General features: G+C 43.6%; 1 pseudogene; it reads left to right on the top strand.

The window, feature by feature from the left end:
• Positions 1-636: 636 nt before the first annotated feature.
• LOC108444752 lies at positions 637-12,070 on the top strand (annotated as a pseudogene).
• Positions 12,071-12,216: the final 146 nt, after the last annotated feature.

Below are 12,216 nucleotides of genomic sequence, written 5' to 3'. Positions count from 1 at the left end.
TCAAACAGGACAAGCTGTCTTGTAGTGAGTTATATTGGTGCCATGGAGCTAACAACGGTCTGACATCTCCCAACTGCCAATAAACATCTTACTGTTGAAGTGAGATCTGGGAAGATAAGCTGGATTTCTGACTGACAGACACCTCACTTTACAAACTATAAAAGCCACATGAAACTTTCACAAAGCAGAAATCTTCTATACATTTTCCTGGAAATGTGTGGAGTTTCTACCATGAGTAGGGATGCCTGATTTACACTTACTCCCCAGAGGTTAAGTGAAAAGACTCTGTGTACACTATTGCTATTTCGGTGGTAAGTTACATGGAACTCCTAATCAATACTATTTACTTTGCTAGCTTTAATACAGGTACCTTGATATCATGCACTGTTTTATGGTATGCTGTAATCTACTGGTAGTTCTTTCATTTTAAAGGAGGTTCCTGGAAATCATTGATGACAACTTCCTGTCACAGGTAGTAGAGGATCCTGCAAGGCATGGTGTGCTGCTTGACCTTAAACTAACAAACAGGGAAGGCCTTGGAGATGTGAAGGTTGAGGGCAGCCTTGGCTGCAGTGACCATGAGATTGTGGAGTTCACTATCAGGCAAGGAGGAAGAAGGACAGCAAGATTGTAACCATGGACATGGGCAAGAGAACTGCATGGATGAACAAGGAACTTCTGTCATTGCTCAAGCACAAGCAGGAAATACACAGGAGATGGAAGCCTGGACAGGTCACTTGTAGTGATTATAGAGAGGTTGTCAGAGTAAGTAGAAATGAGACAAGGAAGGCCAAGGCCCATCTGGAATTAAATCTGGGCAAAGATGTCAAGGACAGCAAGATGGGTTTCTTCAAATACATCGGTAACAAAAGGAAAACAAAGGATAATATGGACCCATTACTAAATGGAGGCGGTACCCTGGTAACAGAAGACACAGAGAAGGCAGAGTTACTGAATGCCTTCTTTGCCTTCACTGACAAAACCAGCCCTCAGGGATCTCTGACCCAGGAGATCAGGGTAAAGGAATCTTGGAAGGAAGACTTTTCCTTCGTCAAGGAGGATTGGGTCAGAGAACACCTAGGCAAACTTGACATCCACAAGTCCATGGGCCCTGACAGGATGCATCCAACACTGCTGAGCAAGCTGGTGGATATCATAGCAAGGCCACTCATGATCATCTTTGGAAGGTCATGGCAATCAGGAAAGGTGCCTGAGGACTGGAAGTAAGTGAATGGCACTTCAGTCTTCAAAACGGGCAAGAAGGAGAACCCAGGGAACAACCATCCAGTCAGCCTCACATCAATTCCTGGAAAGGTGATGGAGTGCCTCATTCTGGAGCCATCTCTCCACACGGATGACAAGAAAGTGATCAGGAGTAGTCACCATAGAGTCACTAAAGGGCAATCGTGCTTGACCAACATGATTGCCTTCTACAATGAAACAACTACCTGGATGGATGAGGGGAAAGCAGTGGGTATTGTCTACCTCAACTTCAGCAAGGTTTTCAACACTGTCTCTCACAGTATACTCATAGGCAAATTCAGGAAGTGTGGACTGGATGAGTAGACAGTGAGGTGGATTGAGAACTGGCTGAATGGCAGATTCCAGAGGGTTGTAATTGGTGGCACAGGGCCTACTTGGAGGCCTGTCAATAGCCTCCAGGTTCAATAGGTTCAGTACCGGGCCCAGTATTGTTATTCATCAATGACTTGGACAAAGGGGCAGATGACTCCTCAGCAAGTTCGATGACAACACAAAACTGGGAGGAGTGGCCAATACCCCAGAGGGTTGTGCAGCCCTTCAGAAGGACCTCAACAGGTTGGAGAGACAGGCAGAAAAGAACTGTCTGAAATTCAACAAATGCAAGTACAGAGTCTTGTACCTTGGGAGGAATAACCCCATGCACCAGTTCAGGCTGGGGGCTGACCTGCTGGAAAGCAGCTCAGTGGAGAAGGGGCCTGATGGATAACAAGCAGTCCATGAGCCAGCAGTGTGCCCTTGTGGCCAAGAAGGCCAATGGTATCCTGGCATGCATTAGGAAGAGCATTGCCAGCGGGTCGAAGGAGGTGATTTTGCCCCTCTGCTCAGCCCTGGTGAGGTGCATCTAGTGCTGTGTCCAGTTCTGGGCTCCTCAGTACAAGAGAGACATCTCTTTTCCAGGTTGAATAATCCCAATTCTCTTATCCTTTCCTCATAGGAAAAGTGCTCCATCCCTCTAATCAACTTGGTGGCCTTCCTTTGGACCCACTCCAATGGGTCGATGTCCTTACTGCACTGGGGACTCCAGAGCTGGATGCAGCACTCCAGGTGGGGTCTCACCAGAGTGGAGTAGTAGAGGGGCAGAATCACCTCCCTCACCCTGCTGCCCACACTGCTTTGGATGCAACCCAGGATACAAGTGGCTTTCTGGGCAGCAAGTGCACATTGCCGGCTCATGTCCAGCCTCTCCTCCACCAGCACCCTCAAGTCCTTTTCAGCAGGGCTGCTCTTGATTTGTTCATCCCCCAGCCTGTATTGATACTGGGGGTTGCCCTGACCCAGGTGAAGCACCTTGTCCTTTAGTTTGACCAGCAGGTCCCTACTCAGCCATGCTGGTCTCTTGCCTTCCGTGCTCAATTTCTTGCTACTAGGGAGTGCTGGCTCTTGTGCTCTATGGAAGACGTCCTTAAAGATCTGCCAGCTCTGTTCTACTCCCTTGACCCTGAGAGCAGTCTCCCAGGGGATCCTATTGACTATCTCATTGAAGAGCTGGAAGTTTGCTTTCCTTTCAGTTCAGGGGCCTAAATTTACTCCTTACCTGACCCATATCCTTCAGGACTGCAAACTCCACTAGTGCATGATCACTGCAGCCCAGGTTGCCGCCAATCTTGATATCCCCGATTAGCTAACTTGTGTTGGTGACCAATGCATCCACTATCACATCCCCTCTGGTAGGGCTGTCTATTACCTGGATCAGGAAGTTATCCTCCATGCATTCCAGGAGTCTTTTGGATTGTGTACAGCTCACCATGCTACGTTTACAGCAGATGTCAGGGTGGCTGAAGTCCACCAGCAGGACAAGGGCCTATAAGCATGATACCTCCTGTAGCTGGAGCAAGAAGGCTTCATCAACAGGTTCCCCTTGACTGGGCAGCCTGTAGTAGACACCAACCACAAGGTGCCCTTTGTTGCCTTGGTCTTATTCTGACCTACAGGTTTCCAACCCACAACTCTTCACACTCAATCTACCTCTTGATGTAGAGGGAAACCCATCTGCCTCTCCTTCCTCTCCCATCTCTTTTGAACAGCCTGTAGCTATCAATGGTCGCACTCCAGTCATTGGATTCATCCCACCAAGTTTCAGTAATTGCAACAAGGCCATAACTTTCTAGCAACACAGTGGCTTCCAGCTCCTCCTGTTTGTTGCCCATGCTGTGTGCATTGGTGTAAAGGCACCTCAGCTGGGCTGTCGGCCATGTCGCCTTCCTAGAGGAACACCCCTTCATTCCTGTGAGATATTTCCCTGGTGTTTCCCTGTTGGCTGTTGCCTCAGGAATCCCTGGCTCATCTCTGTAAGACTTCAAGTGTGCTTCAGTGTGGCCAGCACATTTCAGAGTCACCAGCAGAGGGCCCTCACTAGCACCCTGTTCCTCTAATCTTTGCTTCTCATCCCACAGCTTGCCAGGGACAAGGCCTGATATTGTCCCACTCCCCTAGCACATCTAGTTTAAAGCCCTGCAAATGAGCCCCTCTAGTTCCCGGGCAAAGACTCTCCTCCCTTGCTGAGAACGGTGAATCCCATCTGATGCCAGCATGCACAGTGCTGTGTAGGCCATTCCACTATCAAAAACCCCAAAATGTTGGCAGTGACACCAGCTGCGAAGCCACGTATTAATAGACAGCCCATCTGTTTCTTCCAATGTTGCTGCCTTCAACTGGAAGTATAGAGAAGAATATAAATTGTGCCCCAGATTCCCTTACCAACCATCCCAAGGCCCTGAAATCCTTTTTGACTGCCCTCAGACTGTGTTGCCACTTCATCACCCCCTACATGAAAGATCAGTAATGGATAGTATTACAGCTGGTGAGGGGTCAGTAGCTCTGACCAAGGAAGCTGTGACCAGTCTGGAAAGATGATCCCAAAAGGAATCACCTTTCCGAGGCCTGGTGTCTTCCCTCAGCTGCTAGCTAGGAGGGCCTGTGCAGAAGCTGTCAGCTCTTTAGTGATTGTCAGCTCGTGATTTCAGCTTAGCTCTGCAGGGCAATCTCCAGGCCAGACCAGGGAGAGAGAGACGCGAGGGTCCGTTCCGCATGGGGCAGCTTTATTAGTCCGCACCCCACGAAGGGGAGGCCAGGGACGAGCTCTCTCTGCCCTCGCAGGGGCAGAGGGCTAGCTTTATAGGGATACAGGGGGTGGGTGTAAGAGGGTAAAGGCCAATGGGCTACAAAGGATCTGCGTAGGGTCTCCCAGAGGATTCTGGGTTTGTCTTCTTCTCGCCGTAACTGAAAAAGTGGTTGCCTTTCCAGGGGAGTTCTGCTGGAAGATTTGAGCAATCTCCTTATCTCAGCAGACATCCCTCCAAGGCAGTGGCTGGGCATACCCCACAGGTAGTATATACAATATTATATAACGTCCATCAGGGGTCTGTATTAGGACCAGTGACATTAATGACATAGACAAAGATAGAGTGCACCCTCAGTAAATTTGCAGATGACACCAAGGTAAGTGGTGTGGTTGACACACCTGAAGGACGGGATGCCATCCAGAGGGACCTGGACAAGCTCAAGAAGTGGCCCATGGAATTCTCATGAGGTTTAACAAGACCAACTGCAAGATGCTGCACCTGGGTCAGAGCAACCCCCAGTATCAATACAAGCTGGGGGATGAACAAATCGAGAGCAGCCCTGCTGAAAAGGACTTGAGGGTGCTGGTGGAGGAGAGGCTGGACATGAGCCGGCAATGTGCACTTGCTGCCCAGAAAGCCATTTGTATCCTGGGTTGCATCCAAAGCAGTGTGGGCAGCAGGGTGAGGGAGGTGATTCTGCCCCTCTACTACTCCACTCTGGTGAGACCCCACCTGGAGTGCTGCATCCAGCTCTGGAGTCCCCAGTGCAGTAAGGACATCGACCCATTGGAGTGGGTCCAAAGGAAGGCCACCAAGTTGATTAGAGGGATGGAGCACTTTTCCTATGAGGAAAGGATAAGAGAATTGGGTTTGTTCAGCCTGAAAAGGAGAAGGCTTCAACGTAACCTATTTGTGGCCTTCCAGTATCTGAAGGGAGCCTACAAGAAAAATGGAGAGGGACTTTTAACAAGAGCATGTAGTGACAGGACATTTGAGAATGGTCTCAAACTAAAAGAGAATAGGTATAGATTAGATATTAAGAAAAAATTCTTTACTTTGATGGTGGTGAGGCATTGGAACTGGTTGCCTAGAGGAGTTGTGGATGCCCCATCCCTGGAAATGTCAAGGCCAGGCTGGATAGAGCTCTAAGCAACCTGGTCTAGTATAAGGTGTCCCTATTCTTGGTAGGGGGGGTTGGAACTAGATGATCTTTAAGATCCCTTCCAACCCAGGCCATTCTATGATTCTATAATAGCTCAAATACAAAAAAGATGAAGCTTCCCTCCATAGACAGAATCTGTGTAGCACGCCATGAGAGAAACACATCTGAGGTGCATCTGTTGCTGCATGATCACAGGGTTCCCACCATCTGAAGAGACATAAGATTTGCTCTTTTTATTCTTAGTAAAATGGCTATTTTATTAAGCCATTTGCTGTTGGGCCTTTCTTACTGAGATCCAGAAAGAACACATGAATATGTATATGAACTGACCTTTTAAAAATCACTTTTAGTCATATTAGACCTGCAGTACAGTACGTCAGATGCTTTCACAGCTGAATGCTGCTTGAATTTAAAAAAATGTCTTCCATAATAAAACTCAAACTCATTAAATCATTTATCCATCTTTTCTGTATTCCATTCACTTGCAACAATCTGGCTGCTAACATCTTACTTCTGCCTGGATCTCATCAATATTCAGTCCAGCCACCTTTTTTCTTAATTTAATATTTTCTAGCCAAAGGGGAATCTGCTTTCCTAAAATATATATTCCAGATGGCCCTACAGCTACAAAAAGCTGGTTTCATATACTGAAGCTATATAACCAAATTAAAAATAAAGCTTTCTTGTACTAGTAAAGTGTTCCTAGCTTTTGTAGATCACAAGATCAGGTAATAGAAATACAAAACTAATAGGATTATCACTGAATTCCTAATTATTCTCCATTTCTCTTGAGGCTGTTTTAGAGAGTTTGCAAAGTAATCAATAAACTTGCTTATGACACAGTTAGAATGTAAGTTTAAATATATGCAAATATAAATTTGCTAAGTTAAGAACAAAGGTAATGGGCACATGTATATACTTATCTAGATAAAGCAGCCCAGAACTAAATGCTATGAAGTTTATTTCAAAATAATTACATCAGGGTACAAACAAAGATAAGATTAGGAATGTATTCAAAGCAGACTTCCAACTGACTCACTAATAGGAAAAGCATTAGCATTGAGAAGAAGTATTTAAAATCATGTTTTGTCACAATATATTCTAAACATTACATCTCCTTTCTTGAATAGTACATGCTTCTACACCTGTAATTGTGACAGTAACCATAATTCATGTGTAGGAAAAATAGGATGTAGAAAACCAACATCAAAGCAGTGACTGATCAAGGATTAAAAATAAGTGTCATTGACTGATTACTTATCAAAACTTTCATACATCTCTCTCCAAAACATCCAGTATTGTTAAACGTTAGAGCTCAAATCTTAGCCTAGTGAAATGCCAAGACTGATCCCATATGTCAGTTTCTCACCTTTTTTTTTAATAATAAAAAAAAGTCTTTTAATAAATAGAAATACCCTCCAGCTTGCAATATGATCTGAATTATCAGTCTTCATAATTGTAAAAAAGGACTGGGACAACTATAAATGGCTATGCAGTAGAAAACAAGTCTTTAACTTGCCTAGTGTTTTTAGACACACACAAAGTTGAATATTATTACATAACAAGCCATGCTCTATTACCATCAACGGAACAAGTTATTAAGTAGCTAATACTGCCACACTATGCAGTGACAGTACATATCACAGACAAACCTGTATTTAGTAATCAAACTTAACTAGAGTCCCACAAGAAAAAATCCTGTACATCACTGGCAAAATCTTAAGACATTTAAATTTAACTTTTCTACCAAATAAGCTTCTCAAACTGACATTGTTTTAGTATGTAATTCTTAATAGATCCATTAAAAAAATATGTATTATCAAGAGTGTAATAAAGTGTTTACTGCTCAGATGACAACACACAAATTTGGTGAAAAAAATCCCCAATCTTAATTTACTATTAAATTTAAACAAGACTCATCCACCCCTAAGAGAAGTCACATATCACATTAATTTCCCTAATAAACAAGATTAAATCTTCTACTTCCAGTTCAAAAAGAAAAGGCTACCCTACAAAACAGTTTTACAGTAATATTCAAGCAGTAGGTAGGTGTGTTAACAGCAGTAGAACAAATTTTGGACAAAAGTTTTGCTCAGCTGTTTTACCTTTTATAGTATGCCACTTTTCTTGCAAATTATTTCAAGTTCATAAATGACAGTATATTGCAGAAGATCATAGGACTTCAATTAAATAGGTGATCATTGAACCCAATAAAGAATGATTGACAAAGACTAGCAATACTCCTAATATCCAAAGGAAAATATTACTTAATGAATTTTTCAGAAAGTATATCTTCAGCAGGTTGAACAATGGCTAAGATTTACAATATTAAATTGCTTAAGCTTAAAATCAGAATTTCCATTGCAAGGGCACTGCTTCATATTTCCTTATAGATATGGAAATTACCTTTTACAGCATAAAAAGCTTTTCCTCCTCACAAAAGCACACCCCTTTAAGTCTAAGAAGAAAAGAGTCTATGCAGTCACATTAGAAGAAGAAAAAAAAAAAGCAGTTACCAGCAAAGAAGTCTTCTCTATCATCATCTGGCATGGCTTCTGCTGGCTTTGGACCATTAGAGTTTGTGCTGAGGTCTTTTGTAGGAAGACTTGCTGGCTCTGGAGATGAAGAACTTGACTGTTAAATAAAAAGTGAAATAGCAGAGAACCAGTTGTCACATATCAGCATATAAGTCTTGCAATAAACATTCTTTCATTTCAAAGAAACAAGCAAGATGTACAGAAAGTAAGCCCAGTCAGCTATTTCCATTTCCTACAAAAAGAATGAACAAAGGATACAAACTAGTCAGCTGCTCTTTGTCAGGAAAAAAAACCCCAAACCATTTCCTCAAGTTTCATTTACATTAAAAACTGCTACAGAAATATCTAGAATAAGCTTGATAGCATTCTGAATGTAGTTTAATTATGAAGGTCTTTTTGGAAAGGCTTATATTTAGATTTTGTTTAGTAATTTTTTCTATGTAGAAAAAGTCTCTAAGTGCTTCTTACTAGTTTTTCAGAGATTAAGTGAACAAGTTATCTTAATTCAAACAATACACAGCTGCTTGCAGCCATAAGAAATTTCAAAGTTTTATTTTTACTGTTCATAATATACATGAAATTTATATTTTGTTGGAACAAAGGTAAGTTAACAAAATCTCCTCTTACAAAACAAATGCTAACACTGAAGCTATTTGGAAGAATTATTAGCAGTTTTACAGCTTTTCCACTGAGAAATTAATCATGCAAAAAGCAAGGTAACAGCTCCAAGATTAAAACAGTTAGGAACTCTCTTAAAGCACCATTAACCTTCACATAAATTGGATTTGGACCTCACTGTCACCTGCCATACTCTCCTCTTAGTTAATCAGCAAACAAACATATGATCAGGATTAAGTCATCTCTATTTTCATTTTAATAGAGCTGCCATTGCCATTTAGAAACAGCTACTTTATGAATATTATAGGACTACAGCAACACTCAAATGCATAAGTTTAATTAGACCCACACCATGTCAATCATTCTTCTCCAGACTAAGGTGCCCTGTACACTTAAACAATCTAGCTTTAAGATAGGGAGAAGTTCAAACTCAATCTTCATGGCCTCTTCCTTCCAAATTTGCTAGAAATTCACAAGAGCAGGGTTCTTTCCTAGGCACTCTATTTGATTAAAAGTAAAAACATGCTTTGTCTTCAAAGTGCCTCTTGGAGAAAGGAGGCTACCCTTTGCTACTTAACTACTTTCTTCCAAATAAACTGACCACAAAAGCAAAGCAGCACAACAGAGCTGTCAACCAAACCACTCAATATGGAGGAAGTGCATTTCTTCACCTTTTTTTCCCAGCTACAGAAGTTTTCAGTAACTATTTTTAATCATTGAGAACTTTTCATTGTTAGACTGTGGCTTAGGCATTAATTCTATCACATCTTAGGGGTTTAATTCAAGAGCACATCAATAAAGAAATTATTTATGTTTTATTGGTTTTTCTGAAAGTACAAAACAAGACTCCAATAATACACCCTGTACCACACACAGATATGCTTAAGTCCTATTAAAACAGTTCTTGACAACTGCAGGTGAACAAATCACATATGTTATTCCTTTACAGTATTTTTCCACAATTTTTTGTAACATTGCACAAATTATTTATAAAAATTAAAAAAAAAAAAAAAAACCAACATTTTTAAACTACTTCAGAGAATGCAAGTGTCTTTGAAAAACACAGTTAAGAGCCTCTTTACTTAGTGATGTGACAGACAACAGAGCAAAATAGAAATACACAGTGATCCTATCATCAGGGGCAGGAAACTCTTCAGGAAGAGGAAGACATACAATTTTCTTTTTAAATGGTTAACTGTGTACAGGGCAAACAAAGTTTTTCCATATGAGCCTAGCAGGGGTGAAACATGGCTACAACTTAGAAAAAAGTTCCCATTTTAATGAAGATATGAGCATTTTTCAGAACTAGGAAGTATTTACATATTCAGTTGTAAGGGAGTTTACTTATTAGACTCCTAACATGGAAAGCAAGAGTGATTTATAGATGCATTCACTACACAATTTTAGGTCTTTCAGACTCTCGATTTCTCTGAGCAATTGCAGGTGTGATACTTGAAAAAAAGACTTTTCCGTGGTTTGGTTTTGGGTTTTTTTTTTTGACAGGAAAAAGACCTGAGAGGAACCAACCGAGTCCACGCAGGGCTGAGGGCCCCAGAGGGCCCCTAGCGAGGTAACTCTCCCCACCAAATGACAAGGGCCAAGGAGCCGCCGCTCCCAGAAAAGAGGGCAACAGCTGGAGGCCGAGATGGGGTGGGAAGGGACTCCCGGTAATCGGAGAGAGCCCCCTGGGCACCTGCACCGTCACACTCCACCAAAGGGGTCTGGGCAACGACTGGGCCCCGCACTAACAGACTGCGCCAGGGAAGGAGAGAGGGCGGCTGTAGGACAGGCGGGTTCTCACCTCCAAAGTGGATACGGGGCTAGCAAAGACGTTCTTGCCATCCTCCACCACCTCGAAGTCAGCGGGACGTGCAACCGCCATCTTCCTCTTCAGCCTGGGTCATCAGTCCCACCCTCTCACGTGACACCTTGACCCCGCCTCCTCGCAACACGTGATCGAAAACGCTAGGAAGGGAAGGAGGGGGGGAAAGGGTAGTACGCATGTCTATATCGTCACAGTTCCTTGTCTTTCCTGCTGCTGTAGGGGGAGTATCGCCGCGATTTGACTGGAATGGTGCTAGCCTCTCGCATTGTTGGGGTCGTGTGTATTCGTCTTCCTTCCTCCTTCTCCGCGGTCTCTCCTAGTAGGGCAAGACGGGAACGGAGAACTAGGGGGAGAGGAAGAGGGTTGTGAGTGTAAGTGCCTGTGCTTGCTGAAGGCTGCCCGCAGGCTCCATCGTGGGGGGGTTGCACACTGGCAGAACAATTTTTCGACCTTGCCCGGGGTGGGCTCTGTGGAAGCACTGGGATGGCTGTGTACCTGCCTACGCCTGACTGGGATTAATTTACCTGGTATGACCAAACCTGTAGATGTAAATTCCTGCATCAATTGGGTTATACCATTACTAGTACAGCACTGCAAGCAACTTGCCCAGCTTTTGGTTTCCTTCCCCTTCCTACAAAAGGAGACAGCTGTAGGTGCACCATGTTAGGGCATCTAGATAAAGTGAGAAGCTAGATGTTTGCTGGTAGCTGTGATTTGAAATTGTTACTGTGAAAAAAAAAATTAAAAAACACTAGTAATTTTAGTCTAGATCCAACAAAGCTTTCCTTCCCATAAAACACAAAGTCTGTGTTCCAAAGTATTTGTATTTTAGAAATTTCATGTCACAAAAATTTTGAAACTGGCCTGTGCTAACTGAGGAGAGAGGCTAGGACACAAAGTATGGAATTATAAGGGTTATTATTTTATTCATGTGTGTGAGGTAGCCCATTCAAACTGGTGTCATGGTTTAACACTGGCCAAATGCCAGGCACCCATGAAAGTCACTCGCTCACCCTCACCTGCCACAGCTGGGCAGAGGAGAGAAAAATTTAATGAGGGCTTCATGAGTTGAGATAAGGATCAAGAGAAAAATGCTCCAAGGGCAAAACAGGCTCAACTTAGAGGTATAAAGTGAATTTATTACTAACAAAGTCAGAGGACGATAATGAGAAGTAAAATAAGCCCTTAAAAACACCTTTTCTTCCCCCAGCCCCTCCCTCCTTCCCACCAATACTGCAGGGGACAGGGCATGGGGGTTTGGTCAGTTCGTCACCCGAGGTTTTCTTCCGCTTGGCTCAGGGAGAGAAGTCATTCCCCTGCTATGCCGTGGGGTCCCTTCCCATGGGAGACCGTTCTCCGTGAACTTCTCCAACGTGGTTCCAATCTCACAAGCAGCAGTCCTCCCAAAATGTGGGAGTGTGTCTTGTTTGGTTCAGTCCGGGTCTCCCCTTTGGGTTTCATATTACTGTACCATCCCAGTTTATACCCTCCTGGTTTCGTGTTCATAACCCTGCTTTCTCTATTTGTCTCCTTCCAGACCCCTGCCAATCGCTCCGGCACCCCTCCCAAGCTTCTAGAAAGTTCTGGCAGGGGCGTCGAGTGATTGGTCTTGGGGGGAGGATCCCTCCCTTCCTTTCCCAAGATAGGTTCCCTTGTGTGTCCCTCATCCCGCAGACCCGTCCTTCTCCTTCCCTGATTCGATGCCTTTGTCATCCCTCCCCTGTCGCCACCCCCCCATAAAACCCCTGG

Source organism: Corvus brachyrhynchos, unplaced genomic scaffold (assembly GCF_000691975.1).
Source record: "Corvus brachyrhynchos isolate BGI_N302 unplaced genomic scaffold, ASM69197v1 scaffold110, whole genome shotgun sequence".
In the NCBI taxonomy this organism is placed as follows: Eukaryota; Metazoa; Chordata; class Aves; order Passeriformes; family Corvidae; genus Corvus; species Corvus brachyrhynchos.
This window is presented reverse-complemented; position numbering and strand designations above follow the sequence as displayed.